At 36.8% G+C, this 21,737-nt stretch overlaps 1 protein-coding gene across 9 annotated transcripts in view; it reads right to left on the bottom strand.

The window, feature by feature from the left end:
* Positions 1-21,737, bottom strand: part of fut8a (fucosyltransferase 8a (alpha (1,6) fucosyltransferase)) — a 401,280-nt gene that overhangs the window by 175,307 nt on the left and 204,236 nt on the right. For all 9 annotated transcript variants that reach the window (XM_088924800.1, XM_088924806.1, XM_088924802.1 and 6 more), the window contains one exon: positions 20,838-20,889. The gene's annotated coding sequence lies outside the window, so the exon portion shown is untranslated. The remainder of the gene's footprint in view (positions 1-20,837; positions 20,890-21,737) is intronic.

The following is a 21,737-nucleotide window of genomic DNA, read 5'->3' as shown; positions in this document are numbered from 1 at the left end:
TAGCCCAAGGGAAAGAGAGGGACCGGAAGGGCAGCAGGCAGGAAACTAGGGACAGGACAGAGTAGGAGCGCCCTCAGGCTGCAGAGGGCGTGACAATACCCCTCCAAAGAATTCCCGAGAAAAATGTTTAAGTATGATTGCAACACCTGTACCTTCTGCAAATCAGATATTGAAACAACAGAACACATTTTCTTCTCATGTCATTATTTAACAGCCTTCTGGAACTTGACTTGGCTAAATAATAGTAATATCCGTGTACATCTAACTTTCAAGGATATTGTTCTGGGTGTTCCTAATCAAGGCAAAGAAGTTCATATAATGGTACATGTCATTCTAATGTTAGCAAAATTTTACAAACATTCATGTAGAGTTAAAAAAAACTACTATGCTTTAAAGAATTCTCTAACTCACTCGCTGTACTCAAATTCACTAAAAATATTTTAAAATAAGCTTGGTGAGTTGGTCTACAAAAATCTGCTGGCATATAAACTTATTTAATGTAACACCTAACACCACATAAGCTCTGTACTGTGGACAAAGTTTTTATTTGTTTGTTTTATTCCCTTGATGTTTCCTTTGTTCTATCATGTTGGGCCATTTTTATATTTGTATGTATATACCCCTGTTTGTTGTGTAACAAATATGCCCCTGTGCATAACATGGATCTTGGCCACCCAGGCTGAAGAAGGTCTTCTTTAGCTCAGCCCGCAAGACCCCTGTTGAGACCCGGGTTCAAGCCCAGGCGGTGAGGGACAAACTGGGTCGGGATTGGCGAGTGCCCGAGAGCCCAAATTTGTTACAGTTGTATTTTCCCTTTTTTGTATTTAAAAAATAAAAAATAACTGCTGTTTACGTAACAAATGGTGACATCACCTGAATAAAAATAACCGCTGCGCGTGCATTATCCGGGTGCACATCGGCTTCGTTACCCGGCGAGGGCGCTACAGTATCAAATGACCAAAACAACCAAATTTCATTGGTGACTTTTTGTTAGTCAAAGTGAGTCTTTGCGGGCTGCATATAATTACCATGTGTTTGAGACCCCTGCCCTAGACCATTATTCTCCAACATTAATCACTCTAAAACCCCTACACTATCAACAGGTCCATCACCAATGCAGAAACCTCTTGACTTATTGGGGGAGGAATCAAACTTCTCATCCATGAGGACGGATGATCATCCCTCAGACGAAACAGTTTAAAACCAAAAGATTAAGAAGGAACCCTAACATTAAGAAAAAAGAATAAATGCTATGTATATAAATGTCTCCCCTGACCAATGAAACATGCTGAAACAGCAATAACTAATAAATATTCATACCTTTTGTAACATCTATACATCTATTTAGATGTCTTTGTATCTTAGAACTTTCAGTATTTTTTTCACTTCATAATGATTTATAGTACTTAATTTATTAAGATACTATGGGACACACAATGATGCAAGACACCTTATGTCCCTCAATTGTATCATTAACTAATCCAGAACTGAATAAACAAACTTATTTTTTATAATTGCTACAAGTAAATTACTCATATGCTGGGTGAACATGAGCTTCAGCAGTGCTCCCCGTGGATATTTCTGTAATGGGTACATACTCCAGTTGGCATACAGTAAAAGAGGCAGATGCACCATATGGCCTTATGAAGCGATAATCCTGGTTTTCTTGCCTGGTAAGCCTAGAATTCAACACAAATGTTTATTCTGTACCTTTCTGTAAGGGTCTTTTATTTAAAATTCTAATGTAGTAGTAATAGTACTACGAGTTGAAGTCATCATATTGTTTCATGCTGTACATCATCATCGTCCCACTAACATCAAAAGCACTTCAGAACATTCATGCAGCAGTATTATGTAATTCAAATTGTTATTTAGAAAGAAATGAATAAAAACAAAAACAGATAATTAACCACTGCAACATCCCCAACTCTCCTAAATATTTTCAACACCAAATAGTTCATGGAACAATTTCTATGCTTTTCTATGCTAAAACTCACTAATTTCTTGTTTTGAATATTATTTTCTTAGAGAAAAAAAACGTAAAGACTATATACAGTACAATAGAATTTCTGTTTTAAGAACATTTTTTGCACATTGCTGTGTGGCTGAGCTACTTGAAAGCCCCCACACTGCACTTAAAAAAAACCTTCAGCAGGTTTTTAAATTTCAGTTATTTTTCCTAATAATTATCTATTTGTTTTTCTCTTGAATTCTGTTGGTTGCAAGGTCGCATCAAAGATGTAAAATTGTCTGACATGATTTATCTTGATTTCTGGCTTTATATCACAAAAACATGCAATTTCAATAAGGTTGCGTAGACTTTTTTATATACTGTACACTGTACTCTATATCTTTTAAGCTTGAGAAAGGGATTTTGAAGCTCCTATGTCCTTTTAACGTATTTAAATTCTGGTGTGAGAAATGTCCATGATTTGTGTATGTTGTGCCACATTCTCATAACAATGGAAGAATAGTAATGTTCTACATTATATGAAAAATAAAGAAAGTAACTTATCAAGTTCTGGCACAGTCTTAGACATCACCACTTTAATTATGAAAGGTTACATTAATAACCTAAGTTCTGACAGTGTATGCCTTAAACAACTAAGAGAAATAGGATAATTAAAAGCACTTGATAGCCCTGGGAAAAAAAAGTTTGTATATTGTGCTTACACAATACTGTATGTACATATTTTATAAGATATTCACCCACTTTTGTCTGAGTGCATTCTGCAAGTACTGCATGTTCTCAAGTGAAGCCAAGATCTTTAAAAATTAATTAAAAGTACAGCTGACCTTAATTTTAGCACAGAATAAGCATAGAGAGCTGATATGTAGTGTGAGCTTCTGTTTGCACACTGGTGTAATTCCCCACGATCATGTCTCTTAAGCTTTTATAACAACAAAAATAATTAGCTTATGATCTCCACTGAATTAATTAATACTATGGAGTGCTTTTGGCACACTAAAGTGTGTATTCCAACAAACCATCTAAAAAGATTGCTCTTGCAAGTAAAGCTATATATACTATATATATATACAGTAGGTATAGCAGCTCCTCATTATAAGATTTTATTCACTTCTAGCCCTTTAGATTCTACCATTTTTTTTCCATTTTATAATGTACAGTATATTGAAAACCTTTGCTATAAATACTGGCTTTTTTTTGGCCCAATCAGCAGCAGGTTTCCAAATGAACTTGCTACTGTACCTCATAGCCATTCTGATCACAGTGGTTGCAGTGAGGTCAGTGATTCCTGTGGAGAATGTAGCAGAACTTTCTATGATTGGTTTATCTATCATGGCTGTCTGTGCTATCTTCCCAAAACTGCATCAGGACACTAAATGCAGGCTTTCTTTGCTCAGTTTTGCTCTGTTTATTACACAGTCATTAAATAGAAAAGCTGTTAATGCTCTGAGTTTATCATTGACTATGTAATGAATTTATCTGGTCCAACTGAAACACTGAGCCTACTCAGTGTTTCAGTGTTTCAGTGTTTCTCACTAGAGATGGCTTTTTTTTTAAAAAGCTGACCAGAGCTGTGTTGGAGGTATCTGTAGCTATCAAACATTACTTACATGATGGTCTAAGCATGGTTCTTATGTATTTTTTTAATTGATTGGCTTTTAATACAAAATGATTTTAGCCTATACTGGTGGTTTTGGTTTACATTTCTCCTACACCTACTATTGAGTTTTGGTGTTTTCAGATTATAAAAATGCTAAAACTGCTTTATCCACACAATGTGCACTGTATGTTCCGTACAGTATGTATGAGATCTGGTCTTGTTCTTGTACGGTAATTACATATATAATATATGGCATTAATAGAAGGTTAAAATAAAGAAAAAAAATATTGGTGCACTCACAACAATCAAGCTTTGAATCAGTAGCACACTGGGCACAGACAGTGCCTACAACAAAAATGCCACATTAATTATGACAATGCTTTTTATTTATAATATGCTGCTTTTTAGTGTGTTTTTCACTAATTTTATGCAAGTTGTCATTCAGTATTATTTATACAATACAATTATTTGTTGTTTATACATTTATATTGTATACATATACATACTGTATAATACTTCTTTGCAATGTAATGGAAAAAAAGCAATGCTTGTAGTTTTTAATTTAGCTCATCCAAGCAGAGTGATGCATTGGTGGTTCAGTGGTAGAATTATCGTCTCCCACATGGAAGGGTCTGGATTTGATCCCAGCCAATATGCAAGTTGAACTTTTAACAAATTGCCCCTTGGGAATAATAAAGTCTCTTTCTTGTATACTATATTGTTACAGCTTTGGGTGACTGAGAAGTGTCTCTTAGATGTTAGATAAAGTTGGTGACACTGGGAAGAGAAAACACTTCTAACTTCAAAGCAGAGAGGATGTTTGCTGAGGTCTGGGGGGTCCCTTGAGTGGAAACAATAGTAACATTTATCTTAGTATGCCAAGGCAAGTTGTGGATTAATGATTGCAAAAGAGCAGGGCAGAAAGACACAGTATAAGTTCACCTTAAGAGCACAAGAGGAGAGAGAGAAGCAGGGGAGAAAGGAGAGAAGGAGAGAAAGAGTGGAAGAAGGAGAAAAGACAAGGAGGATGAGGAGAGACAAGGAGAGCAGAGAGAAGTCCGGGTTGGGACTTGAAGTTTGCGCCAGGCAAGAGCCTCTACTTCTTGGTCATCCGAACCAAACCTGACTGGAGCTAAGTATTTGAACCTTGTCAGAGAGAGCATGCTTTTCTATGTTTTAGGGAACTTCGGCTCCCTAACACAACAAAAGATACCTCAGTTAGAAACGTCTTTCCCGATTAGGGTGCATTTTATGGATAGGGTGCAGAGAGAGAGATTTACAGTAACTGCAGGTTGCTTTGTATTTAGTTAGAAGGCAGTTCATCTCTTGTGTGGACTCTGTAGGCATATTAAGAGTTTAATGTATGGTAGCGGTCAGGGTTTTCTGGGTGACTAGAATGTTGGGCCTCTGAAATGCCTTGTCTGTAAATACCGTATATCAGTGGATCTCAAACTTTTTGGACCAAGTGCCATCCCTGATCAAACCAAATCATCCAAGTACCACCTACAAGTCATCTTCTCATAGGAACCACAGAAAATCTCAATGACCAACATGAGTGGGCATAAAAACACTAACACACATATAATTTATATAATAATAAACTTTATTTGATATAATGCCTTAAAAGGTGGCTACTCAAAGATCTTTACAGAATGACAACAGGAACAACAACAATTAAAAATAAACAATAAAAAAGCACCATTTCAGTGAGAGGGGTGAGCCTGTTTAGTCGAGCAAAGCATATGTGAATTCATTGGTCGAGCCTTGATACAACAGAGTCTAACAGATTTTAAATCCTCAGGCATTTTCTTGATGGCCAAGGCCTCGCAGTGGATGCTGCAGTGCATCAACTTCATATCTGGAGCAACCTCTAATTCGTGAAACTACACCGCTGTGTCGGCTTGTCATCGCTCTAGCACCGTCTGTACAATCCCTGACGCATTTTATCCAGTTGGTGCCATTCTCTTCGATAAATTCATTCAGAAGCTGAAATATGTGCTCTCCTGTAGTTCTTGTTGGTAGCAGCTTACAGAACAGAAAATCCTCATGGGACATACCCTCAAACTCGTATCTAAATTGGCCAAATCAAAGGCATCTACAGACTCATCTAATTGCAGTGAAAAGCTTAATGCACTCTATCAGCATACTTTTAACATCATCTGCCATATCAATAATTCTACGAGTGACTGTGTCTTTTGAAGGGGGCAGCAGGTCGAGCTGTTTAGCAGCTTTTTCTCCACACATAATACATGTCAGCTCTTGCCAATGGTAAACAAAGTTCTTCACAAATAGTTTGGAGCTTACCTGCTTTAACAATCCGCAAGCTTGCATTTTTCCCCATTTCCGTTTCAGGAGTCCATCTCAGAAGTTAAAAGAAGTTTTTATTTCATGCGCATGGGAATGAAACACAGAGACACTCGGTGTATTTTTCTCAAATTAACCTAGAACAGTCCTTGAATCTTTTTCTGTTATCTATCACGCTTTCCTGTGCTCACAAGATAGTCAGTGTTCCAAAACCACGCACATTCTCCTACCTCCCTATTAGCTGTAGATAACTTTTTTTTTAAATACAATTGGTCACTTACGTTCATAGCACGCATTCCTATACTATTCTAATGACCCATGTCTGAAGAGGCTTAGCCTGAATTTTACATTTTGGGTGGCAAGTACACCAGCATAAAAATGTGATTGCAAGGCTGTCAAAAACTTAATATATCTCATTTTGATGCATGTACTCCCCTATTAAAGTATTTCTGATTCCCCTTGAAGCAGTTGCAAAATATATCACATAGGTGTTGTATTTAGATTACTGAGGGTATAAAGATTCAATAAGCACCAGGAGGCTGTTTCACAAAGAGAGATTACTCAGCCAGATAACTTTAGTTACTATATATTGACTTATATTTAGGAAATATAAAGTCTTAATTGTTTATTTAAAACTGTATCTAAATAGCTCTGGAATTCAGCTTGTCATTACTGAGCTGTTCACTGCAGTCCACAACCACGACATTAATAACATACAAGTATGTAATGCTAACACATATTATAAAAAAACAAAAAAGAGGACAGATTAAAATAAAAATGTTGAGTAGTCATTTGAATGACCTGAATTTGTTGCATACTGTAAGGTGCATTTGTAACCAGGTCCTTACACAGGCTGGTACTGTAGTCAGATCCCTGATACCAGCTCCTCCCATATCTTTTTCTTTTTTTTTAGAAAGGAAACTTTTAAAAAAGGGGTCCTGTGTGAATTTCTTTGGTGATCCCCAGTGGCAACAGCTCACCAACATTGAAGCTGCCAAAGCTAGGAAGGACCTGCAGGACATCACCACAGCTACGTAGCATAGGGACTTGTGATGGAGACGCAGCCTAGTTGGTTTTAAAGGGAATTGGGAGTTCTTAAGCTAATGAAGTGTCAGTGATCATATTGGGAACGTACAGTATATTGGGGATGTATCAGATGTTAAAATGAAAATAACATTTTTATTAATCTCTCTAGCTGGCCTAGTGGTTATTATTATTATTATTATTATTATTATTAGTGACAGTTTCATTTTCCAATATACCTTCAAGGCTATGCAAGAAAGCACTTAAACAACTTTGGTGAAGTCAAATGATTATAAAAATTATAATTTTATAAACTGCTAAGCAGAAGAAAGGCAGCAAAAACATATATAAATAGATTATCAATATAAATGAATAAATTATTATTATTGATTAGTATTTGACAGCAAATGTATACATAAAAACCTCAACTGTGATTTCTGTTTGAGGATATCTTTAAATTCCCTTACTCTCTCAGAGCATCCTGTATATTGTTGATTTGGAGGGTTATTCATGGTATTACTTCATTTCTTCTTATTATTTTTTAATATTTAACATACCATGTCATAAAATATTTTTTAAGTCAATAAGTATACATATTATTTATTATTATAATGTTTCATTATAATTATAATGTTATCATTAGAGAAATAATCTTTATTTTGCCTAAGGGACAATTTTGTAAAAGAACAACTTGCGAACACATGAAAGGGGAAGAATTCAACCATTAAATGCCAGTGGATCACTATTAAGTTTGATTTATTTTTCATTACAACAATAACAACAGAAAGTGTTCGTGGAAAATGTGGTAACAATGTTGTTATTAATATAATTAATGACATTTTGAGAAGTTATTATACGCTGGTTATTTTTATTTTCAGCTTCCCTTTAGTTATATGATTCAATATTTTTATTCCATATTAATTGGATTTAAAGAAGAAGTAAAACATTAACTGAAGCCACCATTTCACTAACATCTAATGCAAAGCACCACAAGTGCCACCTAGCAATATTTGTTTAGGTGTGCAAGCTTGCCACAGATAAGACTTTTGAATTGCTGCATCTGTACACACCCTTGAGTTAACATTCGGTATTATTGATTGACAGCCATAATTCCATTTTAGAGGTCTGTACTGATGTAGCCCACCTGGATTTTACAATGTTTGCCCATTCCATCTTACAGAATTGTTTGAGGTTAATCAAATTGCAAGGGGACCATTGATGGACTGTAACCATCCAGTCAATTCACAGTTTTTCAATCGGACAGAATGATTAACTTTTTGCTGTTTAGCATCTCCACTGTTTCTTTGGCTGTGTTCTTAGGGTCACTGTCATGTTGAAAGATAAACTTCCTTCCCCCCAAAAATGTTATTTCCATGTTAGTTAATTTGAGTAGCACTATTTCTTGGGATCTGAAAATACTCAGTTCAAGGCATATGATTTCATAAAACCACAAAGGCACTCTCTGTTTGAGTGGAATTTCAATGAGCCAAAATGAGCTGATTCAGAATCTGTAAAAATAGCTAGTGAAAAATACATCTATGTGATCCATCTGTGTTTGTTTTCAGACAGCAGAGGGTACACTTAGAGAAGATACAGTAAGAAATAATCCTTACATCAGAAAAATGATTATTGCACACTGCATGAAAGTGACGTTGCATGCTCAAAGGCTGTTCATGGATAATTTGTAGACAGCTCTGAGACAGAAGTGCTGTCCTTCGTTGTCCGAACCTCATCTCTGTTGACAGAGATAGGCATGTAGTGACATATTCATTATAAGCCCTGATAAATCCAACTAAAGACAAAATGTGTGGAGACACTACCAACATGTTGTAAATGAAGACACCTGAAGAAGGCTCCACGGCCGAAATGTTGTGTTTTCTTTCTTCTTTTTTTCAGCATGGAATAAACCTATTACTTGTTCCTTTGCAGCCTACGCATGCTGACGCAGCTACACACCTGAACTATGTTGTAAATGTTGCTACTCAGGCTACTTGTAACTGGCCAGCTTATGCCAACTGGCTGCAGCTGCACAGAAACAGTGGCAGAATAGTGTGAGAGAATATTGGAAAGGAGACTGAATTTTTTTTTTCTGGTATTACAACTATAATACATCAGTAAAGGATGAGGTATCGCAGAGAAAAAAATGAAATGTCTAATGTACTAACTAAGTATTTAATTTTGATGTTTGCCAAGGTAGAAGCAAACATGCATCAGACAGAAGAAAGATAACATTCCACACTGAATCATATTATCATAAGAGAGACAGAAGTGCTTCTGGTAAAAGAAGCACTTAAGATAAATTGACAGACCCCAGTGGTTTTTTGTCTCTTTGTAATTAAGGAAACAAGAGATATTATTCATAAGCTTTTAAAAAACTTAGCTTACATAGGCATTACCCATTGACAGGATGATTGCTTATGCACCACCCCTCCAGAAAAAGTTTGACAAAACCAAACCAAGTGAACAGAAAGACAAAAAAAACTGTACTGTTACATGTAAGATTATGGAAATGTTATTCAGAACTAAACTAGATGATCAGGATTGCAGAGGACAGTCAGCCTGGATTTGGAAAAGGTAGGTCTTGCTTAATTAGTTAGGAAATCTGTGAACAAGCAACCCATCAAAGAAGACCCATACAAATCTAACTAGAAATTAGAATGTATGTTAAAATTGTACAAAGTACTTGTAAAACTTCACTTTGAACATTCCGTACAATTGTGGTCACTAAATATATATTGCTGCTCTTGAATCAGACCAGAGAAAAACAACCAGATACATTATTTTAATCCTGAATAGACACATTTTATTGAAGCCAAAACCTTGGCTTAAAAAAAATGACTGGATGAGATCAGTGGATCAATTTGCTACTAGCAACCAGAAACACAAAGCTTTTTTGATCAGTATTTTTGCTTTCATCATGTGATACCCATGGTGAAGGCATATAAGTACATTCAACCTTAGGTGTTTTTTGTATAATATACTGTACAGTGATTTGAAAAAAGTACATCCTTTAAAGTTTCTATGGTTTTACGAATCTGACCTTCATTTAATCCTTACTTAGTCCTAACCTATATTAATTTAACCTCATGTGACTGATTACACACACAAAGTTTACTTTATAATTACTTATTAAACAAAAAATCAGCCAACATTCATTAGCCTTGTGTGAAAAAATAAGTGCATCCTTACTGCTTTCATAACAGTTAAGAAATTAATTAGAATCAGATGCTGCTAAACAAGTGAAGATGATTAGTCGATAATCAGGAAGTTTTTCCACCTGTATATAAAATCATATACTCCTGTATATAAAATCATACTACTTACCGTAGGTCAGAAGTTATCTGTGACAGTCTCAGAGAAAGAATCGGTACTACTTGTTGGTGAGGACTAAGTGAAGGTCAGATATCTCTCAATATGTAAAACCACAGAATCTTAAGAGACATTTTCTTTTTCAAATCACTGTATATCTATCAACTACAGAAAAATCACTCAAAATAAGTGGAGTTACTGTATAATGACCCAAATGACACACTTATCTGCAATAAACATAGTATCTGCAGAGTTTTTTACACCACTCCTGGAATACAGGGCTGTCTCTGTACTAATTATCAATTATGTATCTAATTCAGCTTTACAGCATTTGAACCTGGCTGGAACTCAAACCTCAGGCAAGTCCTGAATATAGGGATGTTACAGTGTATAGTAACTGATGTTTTATATCATTAAAAAAGGTGCCATAAAATTATTTATATACTTCTCCAGAGCCCAATTTAGGAGAGAAAATGTGGTTCAAAAGACAAGCAATTCCATTTACTAATTCATATTACATTCCACAGAACAAATAGAAAATATCTTAGTTTTTCTGCTGCCTTTCATTTGAAATAGGAGACATTTTTTATGTAACAGTGCGCTGTTCAAATTCGTGTGGCTATGTGCTTTTTTTGTAGTTGCAATGCCACTTCCTAGAAAGCTGCAGGCCAGTGATTTTATTTTCCATTAACCTTTTGAAAGCCCCTTGTAAGCAGTTCGGAATGCTGGGTTTTCCAGTTTCCAGTACTTATTAATACAAGATTGAAATATAAAGAGAAAAGCAAGTAGTCTTTTCTTGAGAAATGCCAGCCTTTCCTTGAAAGAAGCAATGGTATTGACTTTGCCAACATGACTGAGTAGCTTTTTATCTCTCCACACTTTGAAATAGGACATGCATTTTCTAAATTCTATGCATTTTCTAACTGTGTCATCTACTACAGTGTTGTTGGGGAACCGGAGCCAATCCCAGCAAGCAACAGATAGAAGAGAGGATACACTCTGAATGGGATGCCAGTCAATCACAGGGCACACACAGATACAAGCACACACTCTCACAAGGAGCGATTTTCCTAGAAGCCAATTAACCTACCAGTATACTGTATCTTTGCTTTGTGTAAGGAAACTGGAGCACCTGGCAGGAATCCACACAAACACAGAGATAGAAAATACAAACTCCATTCTGACCCCAGTACTGTGAGGTAGCATTCCTAACAACTTCAGCAATGTACCACCTTCATTTATAAATTAATTTCTGAAATAAATTATAAAATGGTGCATAGTACTATGTGTATATAATCAATCATGGAATATCTAGCACAAACAGATTTGTAGTGGCATTGGAAAACAATGCATGGTGTTAAACTTCATATTTAAAATACATTACAACATTACTTTATATAGTGAGTAAAAAGTGTAATGGAGTCTTTATTATTATTATTAACATAAGATCTAAGATCACTTTATTGGCCATATACAATTTCTTGTATTAGGAATTTGTCTTTTCGCATACTCCAACTTGCTCCTCCATGAGACACACAGATAGGGAGAGAAGCTTGGGGTCAGAGCACACGGTGCCCCTGGAGCAGTTGGGGTGAAGGGCCTTGCTCAGGGGCACAACGGAGTAGGATTCCTCTGCTGGCCATGGGATACGAACCAGCAACCTTTCAGCCCCAGAGCCACAGCTCCGCCCGGTGTAACACTATTATTATTATTATTATTATTATTATTATTATTATTATTATTATTATACCAGTGCATGGTAGAATTACATTAAATAGTAAATGCTTCATGAAATAAAACCCTGTACTCATATACTTTAAATTTTAAACTAATTAGTGTTTAGAAGCAGACACTCTTTATTTCACAGATATTTTTTATGAAAATGGAAACAATACTGTATCAATGAAATAAAACCGGTACCATTTTAAATGTAGCCCAGGGTGCGAGTCATACAAATGCCTTTGATTCATGTTTTATTCTGTTAATGTGCCAGTTGCCTAAAACAGAAGGCTTTCTGTATGTCACTTTTTTACTTTCTAAATTCATGAAATGAATGATACTGAGTATCATGTTAACATAATCCCCCGAGATGGTGTGCATGATATCTATCGACAGTGCTAACCTGAAGCTACATTTCTCTCAGTCACCATCACGCTACATTAGGTCTTCATGAGGGCTACACCTGCTATCCTGTCTTTATAATATACCTTTTATTGTGTGCAGGCTTTTTAAGAATGATGTTTCCCCTTTTATGGAAAGATTTATTTCAATTCAAAAGTCTTTATTAGAACAGTAGAAAACATTGACAATGACCTGGAGGGACATACTGCCTATTGCAATAATATTGATTTAATTTTATTCTTCAGTCTGTCTTCCTGAATTAAACTGATTAGTGTAACGAACAGTTCTTTCCAGACCCTATGCGGACGACACAATTCGGAATAGTGAGGAAACACTGGGGGAAAAGCCATGCAGGAAACGGGGATCAAAACAGGAGAGCGTGTCCTTAGTGTGCTGGTGTTCAGGGGGGTGAGTCCAGGGCAAACAATCCAGTAGAAATCCAAATGGAGAACCCAAAACGAAAGCAAAGTCCAAAACCGGGAGGTCCATCCAAAAACAGACAAGATAAAACTAGAGCCGGGTCGGAACCGGCGGAATGGGAACGGGAACAAAGATTAAACCCTTAACGGGACCAGGTGCTTTCAGGTCCCGGACTCGCACGATGTGAAGATCAGATACAGAGGGTCAGGTGAAGTGAGCGCCTGGCTTTTAAAAGTGAACTGAAACAGGATAGGAACAAGGAACAGGTGCGGGTTATGAGGCAAACGAGGAAGGGCTGGAGTGCCCTTAAGAGGAGGGGTTTGCGATCGTGACAGTACCCCCCTCCTTTCCAGGGCAGCTCCGAAGTCCTAAACAAAAAAAAAAGGATGGAGCCCAGGCTGCAAGGGTGCCGTCCGCAGGGTCCAGGCGTTGTCTCTGCATTCTGTAACGAACAGTTCTTTCCAGACCCTATGCGGACGACACAATTCGCAATAGTGAGGAAACACTGGGGGAAAAGCCATGCAGGAAACGGGGATCAAAACAGGGGGGCGTGTCCTTAGTGTGCTGGTGTTCAGGGGGGTGAGTCCGGGGCAAACAATCCAGTAGAAATCCAAATGGAGAACCCAAAATGAAAGCAAAGTCCAAAACTGGGAGGTCCATCCAAAAACAGACAAGATAAAACTAGAGCCGGGTCAGAACCGGTGGAATGGGAACAGGAACAGAGATTAAAACCTTAACGGGACCAGGCGCTTCCAGGTCCCGGACTTGCACGATACAGAGATCAGATGCAGAGCGTCGGGTGAAGTGAGCGCCTGGCTTTTAAAGGTGAACTGAAACAGGGTAGGAACAAGGAACAGGTGCGGGGAATGAGGCAAACAAGGAAGGGCTGGAGCGCCCTTAAGAGGAGGGGTTTGCGATCGTGACAATTAGGAGATGTGCAATCTATTCATCACAAGTGGAGCAGTTTACCATGGATTCTCTTGGCCCACATATCCACCTTTCCTACTTATTGACTCTGATGGGCCTGTGTCTTTTAACAACTTGCAATTCTGATCACTGGCCTGAAGACATTGGTGCAGCTTCAGACTAGGACATGTAATAAGTAATACTCAATTATTCCAATTTATTACTGTTCTCAACTGAATAGGTCTTCCCATTACCATAAAGTAAGCAAAAACATAACAAGGCAGATGTGGTATAAACAGATTATAAATGGGTATTGGTATCCAAAATCCAAAAGCAGAGATTTATTATGGTTGTTGGCCTAAACTTTAAAATGTATTCTGCGGGGACAATGTTTATTTTTTTTATGCATGAGCTTACGTCTATCTGCTTCCAGTGAATTGTTGGTTTGATTTTACTCACTACAACCAACATTTCAAGTTAAATGAACAGTTTGGTAGCAAATGTCTAAGCATGTTATTGTTTTCACCATATAATGTAAATAGCAAAGCCAGTCACAAATTCGATGAGTGACCTCAAACGCACATAAGCATCTTATAGTGACTTTTGCAAATGTCAGATAATTAACAGTGTTAATTAACAGTATCCAAAGAAGGCGTGCTGACTTATCTTCAGGTTGATATGTTCCTTCATTGTATTGCTCCTATCAAACAAATATGAGCACAACACACTGGTCATTACAATGTGTGAGCTCAGCAGTGACTATAGAAAAACTTTTGTCTGCTTTATTGGCTCTTGCATTTTTTGCAAGTGTAAATCAGCTGTTTTTAAGAATTATTCTTGTCTTGCTCTTCACCTGCTGACCCCAACAAACTCACACCCACACACACATTCAGTAATATTCTTTAAGTAATTCTACTTATTTTCTTCCAAAGGAACAGTATAAAGAATAAATGATTATGTTAATTTGAAAATAACACTGTCAAAGTTATTTATTTTTTTCCTCAATTTGTTTTTTTAAGGAAAATAATGCCTCACAGCTGTGCATTGTAGGCTTTTCTTTTTCTGATTGTTATTGTACTAAAAAAATATACAGTAATGTTGTTAGGACATTCATTATTAATGTCTCAGATATAGCAGTGGTGTGAAAAAGTGTTTTCCCCCTTCCTGATTTCTTATTTTTTTGCATGTTTGTCACACTGAAATGTTTCAGATCATCAAACAAATTGAAATATTAGACAAAGATAACACAAGTAAACACAAAATGCAGTTTTTAAATGACGGTTTTTATTATTAAGGGAAAAAAAAAATCCAAACCTACATGGCCCTGTGTGAAAAAGTGATTGCCCCCCCTGTTAAAACATAAATCAACTGTGGTTTATCACATCTTTGGAAAGCTTTCAATTTCTCTAGCCACACCCAGGCCTGATTACTGCCACACCTGTTCTCAATCAAGAAATCACTTAAATAGGACCTGCCTGACAAAGTGAAGTAGACCAAAAGATCCTCAAGAGCTAGACATCATGCTGCGATCCACACAAATTCAGGAACAAATGAGAAACAGAGTAATTGAGATTTATCAGTCTGGAAAATGTTATAAAGCCATTTCTAAAGCTTTGGGACTCCAGCGAACCACAGTGAGAGCCATTATCCACAAATGGCGAAAACATGGAACAGTGGTGAACCTTCCCAGGAGTGGCCGGCTGACCAAAATTACCCCAAGAGCGCAGCGACGACTCATCCAAGAGGTCACAAAAAACCCAACAACAACATTCAAAGAACTGCAGGCTTCACTTGCCTCAGTTAAGGTCAGTGTTCATGACTCCACCATAAGAAAGAGACTGGGCAAAAATGGCCTGCATGGCAGAGTTCCAAGACGAAAACCACTGCTGAGCACAAAAAGAACATAAAGGCTCGTCTCAGTTTTGCCAGAAAACATCTTGATGATCCCCAAGACTTTTGGGAAAATACTCTGTGGACTGACGAGACAAAAGTTGAACTTTTTGGAAGGTGTGTGTCCCATTACATCTGGCGTAAAAGTAACACAGCATTTCAGAAAAGGAACATCATACCAACAGTAAAATATGGTGGTGGTAGTGTGGTGGTCTGGGGCTGTTTTGCTGCTTCAGGACCTGGAAGACTTGCTGTGGTAAATGGAACCATGAATTTTGCTGTCTACCAAAAAATCCTGAAGGAGAATGTCTGGCCATCTGTTCGTGACCTCAAGCTGAAGCGCACTTGGGTTCTGCAGCAGGACAATGATCCAAAACACACCAGCAAGTCCACCTCTGAATGGCTTAAGAAAAACAAAATGAAGACTTTGGAGTGGCCTAGTCAAAGTCCTGACCTGAATCCGATTGAGATGTTGTGGCATGACCTTAAAAAAGCGGTTAAGGCTCGAAAACCCTCCAATGTGGCTGAATTACAACAATTCTGCAAAGATGAGTGGGCCAAAATTCCTCCACAGCGCTGTAAAAGACTCATTGCCAGTTATCGCAAACGCTTGATTGGAGTTGTTGCTGCTAAGGGTGGGCCAACCAGTTATTAGGTTTAGGGGGCAATCACTTTTTCACACAGGGCCATGTAGGTTTGGATTTTTTTTCCCTTAATAATAAAAACCTTCATTTAAAAACTGCATTTTGTGTTTACTTGTGTTATCTTTGTCTAATATTTCAATTTGTTTGATGATCTGAAACATTTCAGTGTGACAAACATGCAAAAAAATAAGAAATCAGGAAGGGGGCAAACACTTTTTCACACCACTGTAGCTGCTCCTCATAGAGAGTATTTTCTAATGAGATAGTTTGATTGGACAATTATTATTCACTATAAATTACTGAAACCTGTAGAGAGGTTCGGGACTGTTTTGTAATATTGAAAAGTAATGAAAACACACATACTTAGTCAAAACAGACATGTCACTGGCCTTTAATCTTTGGAAATAATCACAGTGTGTTAATCTAATTGCATATTATTGGTGAGAGATCTGGAAATGCACACTCAGATCAGGTTAAACAGGGTTTTGTTTGATATGTAAAGGGCATGCATGGTGTTCATGGTGATTGGAATTATGGGCTGGCTTTTATGACAGCTCTCAAAAACTCAGCCACTTCCATTTTGAATCCCAAAGTCAAAGGATGAGGACTAATGATGACATAAGAACAGATTCATGAAACTGACCATGACTTAGTAACAAGTGAGAATCACTCTATTTCTATATAGAGTCGTGAAAGGTCACTCTCCAACCAAACAGATGTAAGTGATGTTGTATTGTTTTCCTAAGCAGCCCCAATGAGAACAGAAGCACACATGTGCTTAATTTGTTATGTAAGTCTTGACATTTAGGTGACACTTTCAAATATCCTCTATCAGTGGGAGCTTAACCTTTACCATAATTAATCTGCATAGCAGGAGGTGGTCTGTGCAACATGTTTTCCATCTTTTTTTTATTCATCCCTACACAGCAGAAAGACATTAATAGTGCAAATGAACCCCGTTCCAGGCTTTAACTTACTGTTTCTGTTCAGATTCCTTTTAAAATTGCAGGAGTGAAGTAAAGAACCAAGATGTTATGACAAACATTTTAGTTGTCTTAACTTTCAGGTAATGTAAGCAGTTGAAAGAAGGATCATCTCCAGACTCTGACCCTTATATTCAACTAAATAATGAAATATTCCATCCTTATGATTTGCATTCTCAGAGAATAAGAGAAGAATACAAGTATAATTTTCTCAAACTGACCTGCTTGAAACTGCAATTACAAATACTTGTTTCATTTTCATTCCAATTGAGCCAAGTTCAGTCATTTTATAAACAACTCACTCCTAGTCACTAAGGTATTTCTTTATGTGTGGACATGCAGTTGCAGTTGCGTGATTAAAATGAATAAGTCACAAACGCATATAGGCTTTACTTGAAGGCCTGATGAACTTTTGGGATTGTCTTCAAATGGTAAATACTGGGCATAAACTCTATTTTAAGTTTTAATATCTCACAAATAGAATTAAAACACTAAATATAGGAGCGTTAATCATCACACTAACATTACCACAAACACTGTCTGGTCATTACCCTAGATTTTATCTCCAGTTTTGCTGTTTACTAAAAAGCAAGGTGGAAAGACAACTTTTTTATGTCTATGGAGAGGTGCTGTAAATACATGATTGTAACCATGCTCATGTTTGACTGGATTGTAAAAACATCTGGAAAATAAAGAAATCTTGAAGTCAGTGGGAGCAGGGTTCAAAGAACTGGTATTGAAATTGCACTGTTATGAGTTAATCACATCAGATTAACGTTTGCTGGCCATGGTTAGAGTAAATTAATGAAAAAAATAAAATACATAAGCTACAAAGAACACACAGCCGAGCACAGTGCAGGCTGAGTATTCCTCCGGCCACATGTCTACACCACTCAACAGCAAGTAGTTCTGTGCTAAGTACATTAAGTAAATGATTATACACACATTTTTCTATTTTAAAGGTTATTATGTACTGTAAGTATGAGTATACTTAAGTCAAATACTGCATAACTGTATGGCCACCTGTACCTGGGCTTTCCCCCACCTATTAAAGACTGACTTCCAAAATCCTGTGTTGTAGATTAAAATCCTAGCTGTGAACACTGTATTGGAGGACAGGTGCTATATCCAAACACAACCGTAAAAATGTGTACTATGATTGTATATACAAAAAGGTAATTGCAGATCATTAAATTTATCAACCGCCACCAAATGTATCAAAGTAGAACAGTTTTCTGCTTCATAAAGAAAACACATTTTTTTCAACACAAGATAACAAGAAACCCTGTTTGTCTTCACCTAAATATTGTTACTAATGTATTTTGCTGATCACCTTTAATCAAAGCTGGGCACAAGAGTATTCATTCATCCAGGATTTGAAAATGCAAGCTTCCAGTTCCCTATCTACACTCTGAACAACTTCTCCAAACTCTAGCTTGTTGACAAACAAGCTCTTTACCTGGTATTCCTTCAGTTTTCTTGTAATATAAATACTGTAGGTGTATTTGTATGATTTATTGATTTAATGCATTTAGTACTTTCAATGAGTACTGTTTGCCTTAGGCCTTGCTATCCACATGAAAGAAGCCTAATCCCAGCAGACATAAGAAAAGGAAAAAACTGGGACAGAAAAATGGCAACTGCTTCATTATCTTGACAGAGAAAAGCTGTGTTCTGCAATGATAGGAGAGTATGCATGATGCTAAGGCAGTGCAAATAAATCAGTCAACGCTGACCTGAACTTCAAGGTACAGTTATACACTACAACAAATAAAAACAAATAGAAAGTCCCACAGAGGCAGGACACACTTAATATTAATTCATTTAACAGTCATTTTGCTGTTGGCGACAAACGCGTAGCTCCTAGCCTTTTCCATCCTGTGGCAGGTTTTGCCCAAGTAAGGCAAAACAATTACTGTCATGTGTCAGCTTTAATAGATTTTATTTCCAGATGGGCTTGCTGGCTGCTCATTTTCCATTTGTTCCTAGAATAATCTAACTTTCAAGTGAACATACATTATTGAGACATAATACTCTGCAAGCTGTATTGATTGACTACTGCTTAGATCTTTGGAGTATCTGAAATATTTATCACAGCAGCAAAACTCTTGGACAAAACACACGTGATAGTGTAACACTTTGTTTCCTCAATGTGGTAAAGACGTCGTATCATGGTGTCCAATACCCATTCAAAAAGTTTCTTTTAATTTTTGCATAAAAATAAAAAATGTTTTCTTTTGTAATTGTTCTTTTTTATATTCCCTTATCTCTAAGAAAGTAAAACTTGCCATTTTCCAGAATCTTGGCCTGGCTTTTGTATTTTCATCGAGAAGAGACAAAGTTGAAAGGCTTACAGATATATCACATAGAAAAGCAGCTCAGGATTTCATTTATTAGTCCAACATTTCAATATTATCAAGGACCAACACTGTTATAACAGTTTTGTTAGTATACCGAGCAGATAATGATAAGAAATATACTGGCTGTATTAAATACTATTGCCTTTTCATTTCTATATAAACAACGAGTCTCTTTACTCCAAAAACACTGATCTATTTGGAGAAATGGAGTAGTGGTACTTTTCATTGGGGGCACTCATGAGCACCCATTGTGACACACAAATTTAAAAATGGGATACCCTAGAGACGCCACCTCAGTAAGCAAGTAACCCCTTGCTCAGAACAAACTTCTCTGAAGGGAATTACCCTCAATTCTTTGTGGAATGGAGACATTTCATGTTCTAGCCTATCAAAGCAGAGAGAAGTTGCCATGGAGAATAAAATATTCAAGTGTTAGTAAAATTGAGCTTTTAGTTTTAAAATAGCATTTTATGTAAAATAAAATTCATTAGGCGACTTTACAGTATATTCATACTGTATATTTTCTAGGTACGGTGTTTTGACATAAAGCTTTTATTTCATCACCCAAACAGATGAATATTCGTTTACCTGTGGTGTATTTTGTACACGGAATATTTAATAGTATAAAGCTTTGAGGTATTGTCAGGTTTACCTTATTAAGTTTATTTAGAAGGAAAATGAATGAATGTGTTATGTTCTTCGTACTGTCATTTTTGTACTGGGACAGACGATATGAAATGCATTAAGTAATACAAAGGTTCAAATAAACAGAGACTGGTATTGCCAAGTTTTGAGTAGAGCCTGCTCAACATGAATGAACACGATATGTCACTACTTTAATGTAGAGACTGACAAAATGAAATTCAATTTCATCAATCTGCGAGCAGAGAATAAAAAATAATTTTCAAAACAAATATCTGCCAACATGCACACAGCCATTATAAAAGCATCAACAACAGAAAGCATTTTGACCCTAAGCCATGTGAGTGACGTTATGCAAAGGTGTCCATTACCCATTATATAACAACGCCTCCTCAAATACTCGCGCACTCGAAGTCCGCACTTGTGCACGTCACAAGGAGGAGGGAGGGAAGGACTTAGGGCGTAGTGTGACAATCGGGACACGGCCACTGCCTTTCTGTAGGAGCACCTGCTATAGGTTAACAAGATGTAGAATGCATACTATCATGGTATGAGAACCATATGCGGAGAGTTGCCACCATAAAACTTGCTAAGACACAATCATTGAAATGACAACAACAGAAGAAAATCTCTCAAGAGGAGGAAATAAAATAGATCTGCACTCACCTGAGCTGTTCTTCTGCAGTATGAAAAGTGGGAGGTAGTCTAAGAATCAATCCTACAAAAGAAAAAAAAAGTTGTGTTTCTCAAAATGTCAAGGGAAATAAAAATGATGCTTATTATTTAAAACAAGGCAAATGGGGTATTTAAATATTTAAAGAGCAATTGTAAGTATTGTTAAAAACAGCTTCAGCACAGGAAGAAGGGTTAGTATTTTAAAGTAAAGCACACTCACAATGGACATTCATGGGCAAGTTTCCATTTAAAAAATAAAATCAAAAACAAGTATGTGTTGTTGGTATTAAAGTTAATACTACAAAAATAAAAGACCTTTATGGCATAAACTGTAATATTGAGAACAAATACATGCAAAGTGACTTAATTTACAATGTTATAGACAAACTTAAAAAAAAAGCAAAATGACCTATTGTTTATTCAGGGATTATTTATTATGTTAGTCTGTTCCATGGGGAAGGCATCTTCCTCATAAAGACAGGCTCATACACATTCTCTGCAGATTGTCTGGGAGAACGAGAGAAAGAAGGAAGATGGATGAAAGAGAAAGAAAGAGAGCAAGAGAAAAAGAAGAGAGCAAGGGGAAGGGACATAAAAAAATCAAAGCAAAGAAGAGTCCATGAAACGGAAAGAGTGAAAGATGCATGAGGGAAAAAATGTCTTTGAATATAGCCTGCTAATTAAGTATTACAATTTTCTGGAGAACCACCAATTTTGCAGTTCTGAGGGTGGTTATTCTTTTAAATTTGCATTTGTGTGTGTGCTGTGTGTAACTTGCTAACTTGTTTGTCTGTTGTCATAACTACCTCAACATCTGTCCTTGGCTCAACTCACCCTTTTCAGTTGTCTGAATGCAAACGAAGGGGATATGTGCCACACTGCCTTGAGTTC

Source organism: Atractosteus spatula, chromosome 9 (genome assembly GCF_055471065.1).
Source record: "Atractosteus spatula isolate fAtrSpa1 chromosome 9, fAtrSpa1.hap1, whole genome shotgun sequence".
Lineage (NCBI taxonomy): Eukaryota > Metazoa > Chordata > Actinopteri > Semionotiformes > Lepisosteidae > Atractosteus > Atractosteus spatula.
Note: the sequence above shows the minus strand (reverse complement) of the source record. Positions and strands in the feature narration are given on the sequence as shown.